General features: G+C 41.4%; 1 pseudogene; it reads right to left on the reverse strand.

Moving 5' to 3' along the window:
* Window positions 1-11532: 11532 nt before the first annotated feature.
* LOC120789680 lies at window positions 11533-13005 on the reverse strand (annotated as a pseudogene).
* Between the last annotated feature and the right edge of the window lie 535 nt (window positions 13006-13540).

The following is a 13540-nucleotide window of genomic DNA, read 5'->3' on the forward strand; positions in this document are numbered from 1 at the left end:
CCTGGACAGTTTGAAAGCAGTGACAACCACGCAAATGACTGCTCCACCTTTAAAGGTAAGCCCTCTAAAAAGTTTTTACACCTCCAGTTTCCAGACGGGTTGGGCTTTGTTTTTCTTTTTGTGTGTGTGTGTCCGTTGTGTATATCTCTTATTATATAATTATGTTTACCCTTTTCTACAGCTCTTTGGTCATTAATAAGAAAAAGGCTAGAAAATAGCTTAGATAAATAAAAGTTAAAATAGTATTTATTCCTTAAAAATTGTGAAATGCATTATTCCTTTGTCTCCATAGTTGGCAACTTAATAATTGTCCAGTTTCTGAGGCAGCGTTTATGTATAGCTAACACATTCTGAGCTCTAATCGATGTGATTTTAAATGATAAGTACATTTTCAGTTAGCTAGGCACTGTACAGTGTTTACCTCAGTTGAAAAAAGCCATGCCCTTATAACAACCAGCTTTTATTTCTATTTTCCTTTTTTTTTCATCAAGTACTGTTTTTATGATATGTTAGTAATAAGCTCTCTGCTTTCTGATGTGCTCCTGTCTGCTGTGTTAATTTGCTGTTCCTGCCATTTGCTGCCACTACAAACTCAACACACCAGCTCTGTTTTATAAAGAACAACTTTCGACTAAGAATACCCCCTTCAGATGTTCAAAAAATGCACTCATGTCCCCAAAATAAATCTCAAAGCCACAGAAGGGTGAGTATGACTGAGGTGTTGCACTGACAAAAGCAATGTTGTGGGAATGTACACCACACTGATTTAACCATGACAATATTTATGTTACTGCTAAGTAAATTTTCCCTTCTTTTTATTTCCTGTTCGTTTGGATTCATACTTTATTTGGTCGTAAGGAGTTCAACCCAGGCTGTTACAGTATACAATACGAGGCCTTAAACTGAATTCCAGCTTTTATTGGAAATTTACTGTTAGATATAATACAGCTTGTAATTATTTACATATTATTGGTCATTGAAATAAAATGTATTATTATTGAGTACATTCAGATGTACTTATATACCAAAGTAAATATGAGGTAAAAGTGAAATTAATAACTTGTAGTTAAAGTACAAAAAAGTAATGTAAAAAAAAGAACAAGCAAATTATATGGAGAGTTTTTGTAAATCGTTATTTTGGCCTTTGGACAAAAGAGCTGATGTTGCAGTCTCAGCCTAATCCAGTCTATACAATTTCAGAGTCTCAAAGGCCCCTATAAAAGAAGCATTAGTCAGCAACGCAGTACATTGACATTTTTACATTTATATTGAAGGAATTTATCAGGAGTGACAAGGTAGAGATTCAATAACTTGTACCGGGACAGTTTACCTAAAGTCTTGTTGGCTCTTCAAGGACTGAGGCTAAGATTACTCATGGATGCAGAAAGCTCTGTGTCTAATTACTAGACTGCCCCGGTGTCTCCCTCAGACTGCAAGATCGTGTTAGTGACAACATCCAGTATTATCTCAGTATCAGTGAATGTTGTGATGTGAGCAACAGCAGTAAGGATACCTAAGAAATCATCTCTACTTGTCCCTACACAAGTAATTGACCGACACAGAACCTTTATGCCCATGTGCCAGAGAATGTTATAAAAAGGCAGGTGTCTCCAGCCGTCTCCTCATCTCCCATCCAGTTCATCATTCAGAAATCAAATCCTATAGAACAAAGCACTGTTCTCTATATAGAAGAGAGCCATTACCTTCTGGTTTTCTAAAAAGAGTTCATCAGCAGTGTCTGTGTTTTTATAAAATCTGTGTATTTATAAAAATTTTATAAAATTTTTATAAACCTTTACTGATATATGTAAGTCACATTACTACTAGACCCGAGGATTGTAAAGTACAATACTTGATAATGGAAATGGCTAAAGTTCCAGATACTAACTTAGAAATAGGACACTTTTAATTCCCTATTTTTTCCTGCTTTTAAGAAGTCCTCACAAAGTTGGCAGCCTAAGTTCCTCAGGCAAGTGGGGACCCGATAACAGAGAGCCAAACACACATCTACAGAGCTGCGGTTACCTAGGGGGGCAGTTGCTTTTAAAGAGCCTGGACCACCCATGTCCTGCTGTGCCATTACCTGCTTTAACAGCAGTGATTTGTTGGTGACTCTTGCTGGCACTCTGTGATGTAGGTTTGGGAGAGAGCTCTATTAAAAAGTCATTAAAGCTTAGAGAAAGCATGGTGGGCTCAACCCTCTTGGCGAAAGGCGCCTTTGGAAATTACTCCATCCATCATAATTACAACAACTGGACACTGCTTCACAGAGACCAAGGGACACAGATCCTTCCATGACCTCACTGAACCAGACTGTAAGCATATAGTGAGGAAGGACAGAATGGATAAGAGAGGGAAGGTGTGGGAGAGGAGAAGTGAAAGAAAGGAGAAAGAGAGAAGACTTGGGGTGAAGTATTAGTTGGATAGAGGAAGTGAAAGGAGCAGTAGGAAAGAAGGAAGGCTTCAGGGAGTGATGGAAGAAAAAAGAAAGGAAGGAGGAAAGAACACATGACCCTGTATGAGTGCAATTTAACTGTGAAGAAAGGCTGCCGTCATAAAACAGATGATAAAAGAAGGGACTTTGGGCTCTGTTTCTGTGAATCAGTGACACAGGATGTGAGTGCAGAGAGTGTGGCGACTGATTTTTGGCCATTTTGAGCCCAGAGGCAAACAGTGCAGCTGGAAATTAGGTTGGATTTTGAAAAATACATTATCTGTGGATCTGGCTTCAGTCATGACCAGTCAGATAAGCACTTTTCCTTCCTTTTAAACTTTGAAAATGTTATGATGTAATAGTCCAGAGCATCACTAAAGCCTCCCTTGATGGGAAAATACCGCCCTTTTGTGGGAGGAAGAGAACTGCCGCAAGTGAATATATGGTACCTTAAATAAACTGGGGGTGTTGATTGTATGTTGCCTCGGTTGTAGGGGAAGGGTTGCACATTGCAGGAAATGATATTAGGAGAGGAGACAATCAAAGGGTAGCATTAAATTGCAGTGTTAGCCCACACTATCGACTACAGACATAGTTTAGAGAAAATAAAAACAACCTCAATGACCTGTCAGTCCATTATAGAGCTAGCACAGGTAAACACACACACACACACACACACACACACACACACACACACACACACACACACACACACACACACACACACACACACACACACATATTTAAATCAAGGGAAGAATTACAGCATCCTCTTTAGAGCTGGGGTTTGATTGTATACCGAATCTGCTATCCAGTCCCTTATTGAATCCAATTAATTAAACAAACTCGATAATGTATAATCAGCTTTTGTTGGCTGAGAAAGCAGAAACACTACAGTTCTGAGTTAATATTGACTACCTGTAGCTACAACCTGAACATGAGACGGACAGCAGAAGATATGAAATGTTGATTTAATATGTATCTGAAACAACAGGTGAAATAACAGGTGTGGCCTGCTCACTCTTACAGCATTTTCTAATCAGGTGCTTAATCCAAATACTCGAGTTCCTGATTCAGAGCAATTAAACTGTCCAGTTTAATGAGCATAATGACACGATGAACTGTATCATTTGCAGTTGCAGAGCAACGTTTCTTTTCACTGACAAACACACGTTGGCCGAGTACAGGCACTGGCCTGCAGAGATCACATTAAGCAGACAGAAACCATAAGTTTTATTGTTGCTGTTACAGAATAATGTTAATAAGCGACAGCTGATATAATCTGCCACTGGTGATGCTTGCCAGAAGAAGCCTGCTAATTTTACCTGAATGTTTTGTACATTGCTCTTCACTAAAAACAATGAAGTTCTCAAAGAAGTTCAATTAAAATTCTTAGAATTACGTTTGTTCCTTCTCCAATCCAAAATCTATGAAAATTTAAATTTCTTTTTTTCATTTCACAACTTTATCTACTGAACGCAAGATGCCTCCAACCTCACTAGAAGCACCACTTAGTGTATGTGTGCTGGAGGCTTCGAATTTCCTCGTCACCGTTGTGTAAGTTGCCGATTGGACCATGGTTCGCTTCTGAACTAGTTGTGATGTCATTAAATCATGCTTGTATGTACAGTCCACTGCTGAAACTGAGATTCCATGTGAGCACAGAGAGACTTTCCCCCTGTAGCAGATGAATATGAAAACAGCCTTCCACTGTCAAACACAAGCGAATATGGACGGGATGAATGCGCAAAGTCAGCCCACAGAACACCATTAAACCCACCGCTCTAGTGTGGCACCACCTACTGGGGCCAGTACTGTGGCCGAGCCAGTGTGTCACCTGACTTGGTGATCTTTTGGAGTGTAACTTTTCACAAAATTTACAAGTTGATTTTATAATCCATGTGATGCGGTTGTGTCGGTCACTTTAATAAAGTTACAATACTGATACAGCACAAAATAAGGGATGCCGGATGCTCTAGCCGAAATTTCTTTATTATTCCATAACTTTCAGCTTCATAAAAGTGCACTATAACTTCTAAATAAAGTTGGAGTTTTGCCTGACCCATTCAGTCTGGTTGATTAGAGAAACAAAAAGCAGTGTTAAAAGCAATCACTAGACACTGGAGATATCATCCTACATTGTCAACTAATTTCTAAACCAAAACACCCAGCACACTGTCCACTTCACGTCATGTAGTCAAGACCCTTTTGTAGAACAATATGATATAATATAATTTATTGTTACATCCCTACATGATTCGTATTTTTTACTTTGTTGTGTGCTGTATGTGAGACCATCATCATCTTCTTTAGGTTTCTGAAGGCTCACTTTGCATGTTGTGTTGCTGTGTGCAGCTTGCTGTCTGGAGTTTGTTACCTGGGTGTCTGGACTGATCAAACTCCTCCATCTCTCTGTGCACCAGAGGCTCTGAGCCTGGCAGCGTTGCCAACAGGCGTGAGGAGACAGCAGCCTGGAGACACAGAAACAGGCAGCGAGAGGGACCGGGGTTATTAATGATGACCGCTGGAGCTCAGTAGAATGACAAAACAGGGAAACAAATAGCGTGTGAAATGCACACCTGTCTGCTGCAATGGCAGGAGTCTCGGAGGAGGAGGTGAAGGAGAAGGTGAATACTATGAAGATGGACGAGGAGGTGCGGGGCCTTGTAGAGATAGGCGATAAGGTGGTGGTGCATGGAATGAGAGGAGTGTTGTAAAGACCAATGGAGGAGGAGGGCAACAAGTGGGTGGTGAATGCTGCCAGAAAGGAGGCAGAGAACAATGTAGAAACAGAGGAGATTTGAAGAGCTGGAGGGAGGAAATCCGTAACTCTCTGTAGAGAAGGAGGATGGGTTGTAGAAGACTACAGAGAAAGAGGAGAGGGAGGAACAGGATCCAGAATAAAGAGGAGCAGTATAATACTGTTGCAGAGAAAGTGTAGGTGGAGGAAGAGAAAACTGCAGAGGAGGCTCTCTTCAGCTGTTTTTGAGTCTGGAACAGAGTCACGTCTGCAGGGTCTGACAGAGAAAATAGGGAGAAGGCGAGATAGATAGAATGGAAAGAGAGAGAGAGAGATGCTAACCCATATTTCTACTACTATGTGTCAGTGGTCAGTGTGTGAGGTTTCTTGTTGCTTAGTTACTGTATTGCAACACCAGCGTCAGTGTCTTTAGTTGTATGTGTCATCCTGCCAGTGGTGGGTGTCTGCCCGACTCTCCCATCCCTGCCACCATGTCTGCTGCCTTGAAACTGCTGTTAACAAGAATCGCTCTCTGGCAGAGATCTTTCACCCCAAGTCGATCCTATAGGTGATTCGGCCGCCTTGTTACATATTCTGCACCAGACTGTTGGTAGCTTAGAGGGAATAGCAGTGCCCAGCTGGTGTTGAGGAGCCAACATGCTCCTTGTACGAGCCGTGTGCATTGGCCCAGGTGCCCTGTCGTAACCCCACTCATCAATCACCATTGGCTGACAGCCATGGCTCCCGCCGTAAGGAAACGTGAATCTCCTTTTTCCCCCTTTCAGGATGATGGATGAGGATGGAGCGCTGGGCCCCAAGGGCTGGGGATCTATGGAGTGTGAAGCTGCATGGAGGTAGAGGGCGGGGGCTCAGAAGAGGAAAAAGAGGCAACCCAGGGAGAAGTTATTAAAGAACAAATTAGGCCTTATTTTAAGTCTTGAAAATCGGATTTTATCTTAAAATAAGTGAAAAATGTCAAGCCCTGGAGTGTAATGATTCCACCCCCCTCCAGAACCCATTTTGATAATTCTCTTCAACTGAGAGAAACAGAAAATCTCACACAGTTGTCAAATGACCCCAACTTTCTTGATAACAGCAACCGATCTGGTAGGAAGAATAAATCATCGCATGTCAGAAATGAGAACTGACAACGTGAGATACAATTACTTCTTCAGTTGGACCGTTTTCGCAGCACGAGGCTCTATAAGCGAGGATGACAGAGGAGAAAGGTCTCCTCTCAAAGCCATGTATCTGTTGAAACGTGTCTCCGCGAATGTATCTCCCATTTAATCTTAAACCCTAAAGTTGATAACATTACAGCAATAGCCACTGCAGTACACCATCATGTACCGTGTATATACTGCAGCTATCTTATACCAAAGGTTTGTTTTTAAATGCTACCGAGCTGAGCCAAATAATGACACAGCACTCTGGTGTCTTTTATCGTGACATGCTACAAGGCCATTTCTTGTCTGACTTTCAATAATAGAAACAAAGAGAAACAACTTGTGTAACATAATTTTCTTTGAAGATTTTTTTAAGCAAGAGCCAAAAAATACCTAGTAAAATCTATCTGGACATACAGTATATTGTTTTTCTTAACATGCAGTTCTGTTTTATTCTAAAGAATGAGAAAAAAAATTATGGTTAAACTGTTGTTGTGCATAGCCTAAAGAAAATTCTTGATTGATAATCTGTTAGACACAAATTCCCGTCATTCAAAAATAGAAAAAACTGATTAAATTTAGGTTTGTGAGTTTTCTTGTCCTAATACATGGGCCTGTGGATACATGTCTGGTAAATGATTGAAGCAATTGCAGTTTCCTGGATGTGATTATGTATGGTATGCATAGGACGTCTCACAACCAAGTATGTGTGCATTTCTATGTTATATCTTTAGATAAGTCTACTATTGAAGGGTAATGCAGGTGTAAAACCCATCGTTTTAAATAGGGGCATTATGCAACAATCCAATATTTTTTATAGGTCCACAGTATTCAGGGCTCCTCAGTGTAAGATCATATAGTCATATATGGGATTTTCATGTTGCTCTGTGTCTGCTGGAGTTTGCTTGGCCTCTCTGTTACCAAGTGGCCATAATTTTTTGTTGTGACTGCTGCTTTTTGACTTTTTTTTTTAAATCTACATTTCCAAATACGTATGTATGACATGAATGAACAAACAAGTACACAGCACATTTCTGCCTCTCGTGAAAAAAAACGACGAACCTACTGACACATTTTCATACAAAATATTCACTCCATCGATCACCAAGATTGCTTTCTTTTTAGCCCCTATACACTGCGTGTCTCTGGAAGATGTTGTTTTATGTCTTTATGACATTAGGACACGCCCGTGAAAACACTAGCACTCCTCAGGGCCTTGTCTGACCTTATCTAAAAGGTAGCCTTTACAGTGTGTCTGTGGTTTTTCATGGCCTCTTGTTTTTAACGCACTCATAAAACAACATATGATATCTCTCTCAGAAGACACACACTCTAAATGCACAGTGACAGCTCAGTGGATGCAGTCATTCTAATAAATGTCAAAGAGATGAATAGTAGATTTTTGCTGCTGCTCTGTTAGCAGAGAAATGATGAGAGTGAAATTAGGGCTGCATGAGCTGATGTTGTTGCGAGCCAGCTGCAGCACTGCTCAGATTATGCAAATGTGTTTAATGCCTTATCCTCAAAATAAATAGTTGCCGCCAATATTTTTTCCCAACTCGTGTTGATATGCGCTCAGAGCCACAGCTCCACTTTATTGCACAGACTCCAGCGAACTGCAGTGAAGAGGATTTTCCCCATAGCATGTCTCGTGAAAAATGAGAAACATTGTCTTGAATAGCATATTGGCTGTAAACACAAGCCAACAAGTGGAGTTCTGCTGAACACATTAACTGCTTCATAAATGAGCCGACTTTATTTGGACCCTATTAGATGCGTCACTGGCATGATTTAGATGGGAGAAACTCATAGTAGCGTAATGAGATCCTCATACAATGGCCTGCTTTATCAGCTCCACTGTCCCAGTCAATGTAAAATATAGAGGCCTTCATTACAGAATGAAAGCTAATTGCTGTGAATTCATATGTAATATTTTAAGATTTTATGGGAGACATTTTCAGGCTCAGTATTATTTTGTATAAGAGGGTAAAAATGTCAGAGAAGTTTTTAGAGCGTTTAAACATTTGATGAATTCTGAAAAATGACTGTAACACTAGTGGGCGAGGTGAAATTGGAACGTTATTGTGTCTTTTACCGTGGAGCTACCAGGATGGCATGTAAAATGAGTTGTGGCACCAAGAGCTTTTCAAACCAGCGAGTCTTCCTCTGAGGTAATGTGAATCAATTAACAGCAGTGTGTCTCTGAGTTAAGCTCCAACACTCTCACTACATGTTCACAGTCATTCAGTGTTGCTCTGGATGTGAATTTCCACTGAGTGCCATGTCAGGAGTAACTTTACTTTAACAGTAAAACATTTTTCATTTTCAATTACTTTTTGTAGGCAGCTGTGTATGTATCATTCCAATCTGGTGTTCATATTAATATTTCTCTAAAATGTTATGCATTGATTTTTGGGGGAAAGCATTAGCTTAAGTTCATTGTTCAACGCATACTCCATCTTTTGTCTCTGGGAGATGGAGTATCCTATCAATGTAATAAAAATATTATTTTTTTTAATTTTGCAAACCAAGGCCTTAAGTAACTATTATCCATCAAAGTAAGAAAAGTAGTTTATTTTAATTTTCCTGCTGTTGGATAAACGTTGATTTATTTTCCAAATAATGTACAGGTAGTTTAAAAAATAAAATCTAATACTTTCTTGGCCCTGAACTCGCTTCGGCCTTCTTTACTGTGTGTGAATGCAGACAGAGACACATGGTCTCTTGCACACAGTGCTGCTCGCTACACAGAGAGGAATATAGAAAAATTGGAACTGACAACGACCTCCTAGACAGAAAGCACGTTGGATAGGATTTTATTGTGCATTGCCTTAGTGTGCCAGTTCCAAAGATTCTAAGTATCAGTGTGACGTGCAGAGAGGATTCTTTGTTATGATTTTAAGTAAGACCATATTAATTATATATCAACTTCAATTATTCAGGCTTTAAAGGGGACAACTCACAATGTCTTGCTAAAGTGCTCTTTTTAAACTTTTTATTTGTGCTACTGAGATTCATGACTTTTGAAAACACACTTAAAGCAGGGGAATGGTGATAAAACAAGCCACGTTAAAGAACAGAAAGTGAATCAGCAGGAGTAGCATAGCTTCTCTTCTTCTCCCACCTACAGTAACTAATGATTTTCTTCAACTGTAGGAGGAGGAAACACATAGTTATGAATAAAGCTTTTATTAATGGGCAGCATCCAATAATTTAACAGACTCTTATCTTTGGAGTAAGATGAGGCATTGGTTGTAGGGATGTTGGAATAGCCTGCAACAGGTAATACCTGCATCTCAGAGGAAGATCAGGTTCTGGGCACTGATGAGTGCTGGCTGATAAAGAGGGGTGTGCAACGAAGTAGGTAAGCTTCACCCTCTACCCCTCCCAATACAGCAAGGCCAGGTCACATCAAGTGGCACAGTGTAGTATGTGTGACCTTGCGAAATATATGGTGCTATAAGTTTAGTGACATAGTGACTACTCACAGGGCTTGTTGGTGAACTACTGTTCACGTTGGTGCACTACTGTTCACTAACGCTGTTCACCAACTACTGTTCACCAATGCTGGCAAACTAAAGAGTAACACGCTATCAATCAATCAATCAATCAATCTTTTGCTGGATCAATTTTCCAGCAAAGGAAGGTTAAATATGAAAATAAAATGTTGCAACACTGCTATTAAGCTATAATTGCTTTTCCCTGTTTTGGACCCTTAGGCTCTCTATTACCTCAAAGGTCAGCATTATCAGGATGGTTTTCTTAGTAAACACTGCAAGTTTGTGTGGCAAAGTTCACCAAAGTTGAACTTGACATGACAGATTTGCACTGATCTGCAGCAATTCCAGATGAAGTGAATACACTGGGGAATTTCATCATTTAGATGCTGGTCTGACTTAGCCTTAATGGTGCAGTCAGACCCAATTTCACATGGTGAAATTTACTCATGCTGTGGCAAAAAGTAGGCAGGACCTTTATAAAACCTTTAGCGCCCATAATGCAAACAGCAACTGTTAATAGCTAATTTGGCATACTTTTAATGGTGCCAATTTTGTCAAAATGTAAAGAAATACAGGCTAAGAAAAACAGGGCAAAGTTGTCTTGTCTTTTGTCAGAGGGGAGGCCCACAGTTTCCGACTTTGAAAATCCCTGGTCTACAACAAAGGCCGCAGTGGCTATCCTTCCAATTCAGTAGAACCCTCTAAAGGTAGATGCTTTCACGTTTTTAAGTTTTTTTCACCTTTAACATTTTCTTTGCTAAGCTTAACTTTCTTATGATGTGGCAATTGTGTGATGAGAAATTATAATGACTGGAGTGCCAGTGTTTGGTAGTAGAAAGGTGCCTCCTTGTTCAACAAAGTCTTACCTCTTCTAATTTGAACCAGACAATTGTCACCTACAGTACAGCCAATTAGCAAAATAAGGTCAGGTTAGGGTTTTTAAAACAGCTGTCAGGATGAAGTTGAACAAAAACAAATTAAAAGCACTGCAGGGTATAGAGAAAAAGAAGTTTAATCATCTTTTTCTCCATGGTGACAATGCTGATAAGATAAGATAGGATAATCCTATATTAATCCCACAGCGGGGAAATTTGCAGTGCCACAGCAGCAAAGGGGGATAGCACAATGGCAAGAGACATCAGTAAAAGCAAGATATAGTAAATAAGTAAAATAAATAAGTAAAAAGACTCAATGGTTAGATTCATAGTATTGCACATAAGAAATACTGATATTGCTAGTTTATTAACCACCAGATGGTGAGACTTTGACACATAATCAGTGATGAACCTAGGGTCATAGGGTGTTTCTGGTCCAAGATAATAAGACACCCTCACCTGGGCGACCAGGTGGGGGTGATCAGTCCCCGGCTAGTGTCCAGGTAGCGCTCTACACTATTGATCACCCCTCCTGATTCTCAGCCACCTAAACACTTTTTCTAAGGCTTTGATGATAATCTTGGTGGCTCTTCTTTCCTGCAACCCTCCGATGCCAAAGAGACTGATAGCCCGTATTAGACACTGCCCTGCAAAGCCCCTGCAGCCCATCTCAATGTGTTCACAGCGGGCCTTCCACCCACGCCTTCTACATTCCTCTACCAGCTCAGGATATTTGGCCTTCTTATGCTTGTGGGCCTCCTCTATCCAGTCTCCCCAGGGGACAGTGAGGGCCAACATAACCACTTGCATAGAATAGTCAGATGTTAAGACAAAATCTGTCACGAGCTGAGGCTGGCAGTCCAGTTGAGGCCCTGAGCTCCACCTGGGGTTTTTCTCCCGCCCTGACAAAGGCAATGTTGTACGTTGTTGGGAGTTGATGTTTGTTCTGTTGGATTTCGGTGCAGATGGGGTCGGCTACTGCCTTGAGCACCTGGTCATGGCACAACTTGTACCTCCCCTCTCCCAAGGCTTTTGGACAGCAGCTCAAGATGTGCTCTAAGGAAACTCTTGCCAGGCACAATAGGCATGCCAGGGTATTGGCTAGACCCCAGCACTGCAGGATGGATGGGCTTGGAAAGACATCAAACACTGAATGGATCAGAAACTTGAGTGTAGCTTGTTCTGATTTCTAAAGTTCTGCCCACGTAATCTTACAGGGAGTCGTATGGTCCCAATTAGTCCAAGCTCATTGCTTTGCGCATAGCTATTGCCTATTCCAGCATTCCTCTTACACCTCTGCACGGCTCCCTCCCTGGATAAGCTGCCATCTCTCTAACCCGGGCTCTGTTGTAATGAGATCTTGTGTGACCGCCAATCCTGGCTCGTCTGGCTGCCACAGAGTCTACCAGGATGACATGTCCTAGCCTTGCTTCTGCCTGTTCGACTGCCTCCTGTGCCTGCCATTACCTTGCAGTTCTAAATGTTAGACTCCTTCCGAAGAGAAGCAGTGATGGTCAGACACTTTTCCCTTCCTCAGGGGGGACCTGGATTTGTCTGCTTTTAAACTCATTCTTGCCCATGTAGTGAGTCTTTCCAGCCTTTGTAGGCGCAATCAGCATCCTGGCACTGCTGATGCTGATACAATCAGGTTGTCCACGAAGGCCCTGATCGGATGTTGAGGCATGCCAGATCTGGACATTGGGTCCCGACATTCCACTTCTGCTGACATGACAAGCATATTCATTGCCAGAGCAAAAAAGGTCTCCGATATGGTACAACCAGTGATGATGCCTTTCTCTACACGATGACATGCGGATGTTATTGTCCCAAAGGTGAATCTCAAACTGAAACTATTGTAGTAGTCTTTACTACAATAGATCGTTACTGGAACATGGTATCTTGTCATAACTGTTGCCACAAATTTATGTGGAATGGATCCATAGACATTGGCAATGTCTAGCCAAACAACTCCTAGATCTCCTCTATTCTCCCTTGCTTCACAGATCAACTGGGTAAGCACTATTGTTTGCTCTATACAACCTGGCGTGCCTGGGACTCCTCCATTCTGGACTGTGGTGTCAATAAATGCATTCCTGAGGAGGTACATTGTCAGGTGGTTGGCAAGAGTCCTGAAAAAAACTTCCACACTGAGTAGGGAGATTGCACGGAACTGTATAATATCACTTGCGTTCTCCTTTGGTATCCAGACACTGTCTGCATGTCTCGGGCAATACTTATAAACTTTGTATGGCACTCCACTCGGCTCCTGATCTGAGCTGGTCCGCACAGTTTAGTATACATTGATATTGCACATCAGTGAATTTGTCAGTTTTGGTGTGAATGGTGTACCAGGAAAGGTGTTGATTGTAAAGTCTGACAGCAGCAGGAAGGAAGGACCTGCGGTATCTCTCCTTCACACATCATGGGTGAAGCAGCCTGTCACTGGAGGAGCTGTCCAGTGCTGTCAGAGTGTCCTTCATGGGGTGGGATGTGTGGTCCATCAGGGATAATAGTTTAGCCATCATTCTTCTTTCTCCCACCACCTCTTCTGGGTCGTGGGGGCATACCAGAAGAGAACTGGCCTTCCAGTCTGTTAAGTTTCTTCCTGTCAGCATGCAAATGCGGCTGCCCCAGCAGACCACTCCATAGAAGATGGCCACAGAGTCAAAAAATGGCCTCAAGACTGCCCCTGCACTCCAAAAGACCTGAGTCTGCTCTGGTCTTTCTGATATATAGTAATGCATTTATATATAGAGGTGTTCTTAATTTTGTTCAAGATTGTGTATGTAGACAGAATAAACTTAAAACATTGTTTTATCTCATAT

This window comes from Xiphias gladius, chromosome 1 (genome assembly GCF_016859285.1).
Source record: "Xiphias gladius isolate SHS-SW01 ecotype Sanya breed wild chromosome 1, ASM1685928v1, whole genome shotgun sequence".
In the NCBI taxonomy this organism is placed as follows: Eukaryota; Metazoa; Chordata; class Actinopteri; order Istiophoriformes; family Xiphiidae; genus Xiphias; species Xiphias gladius.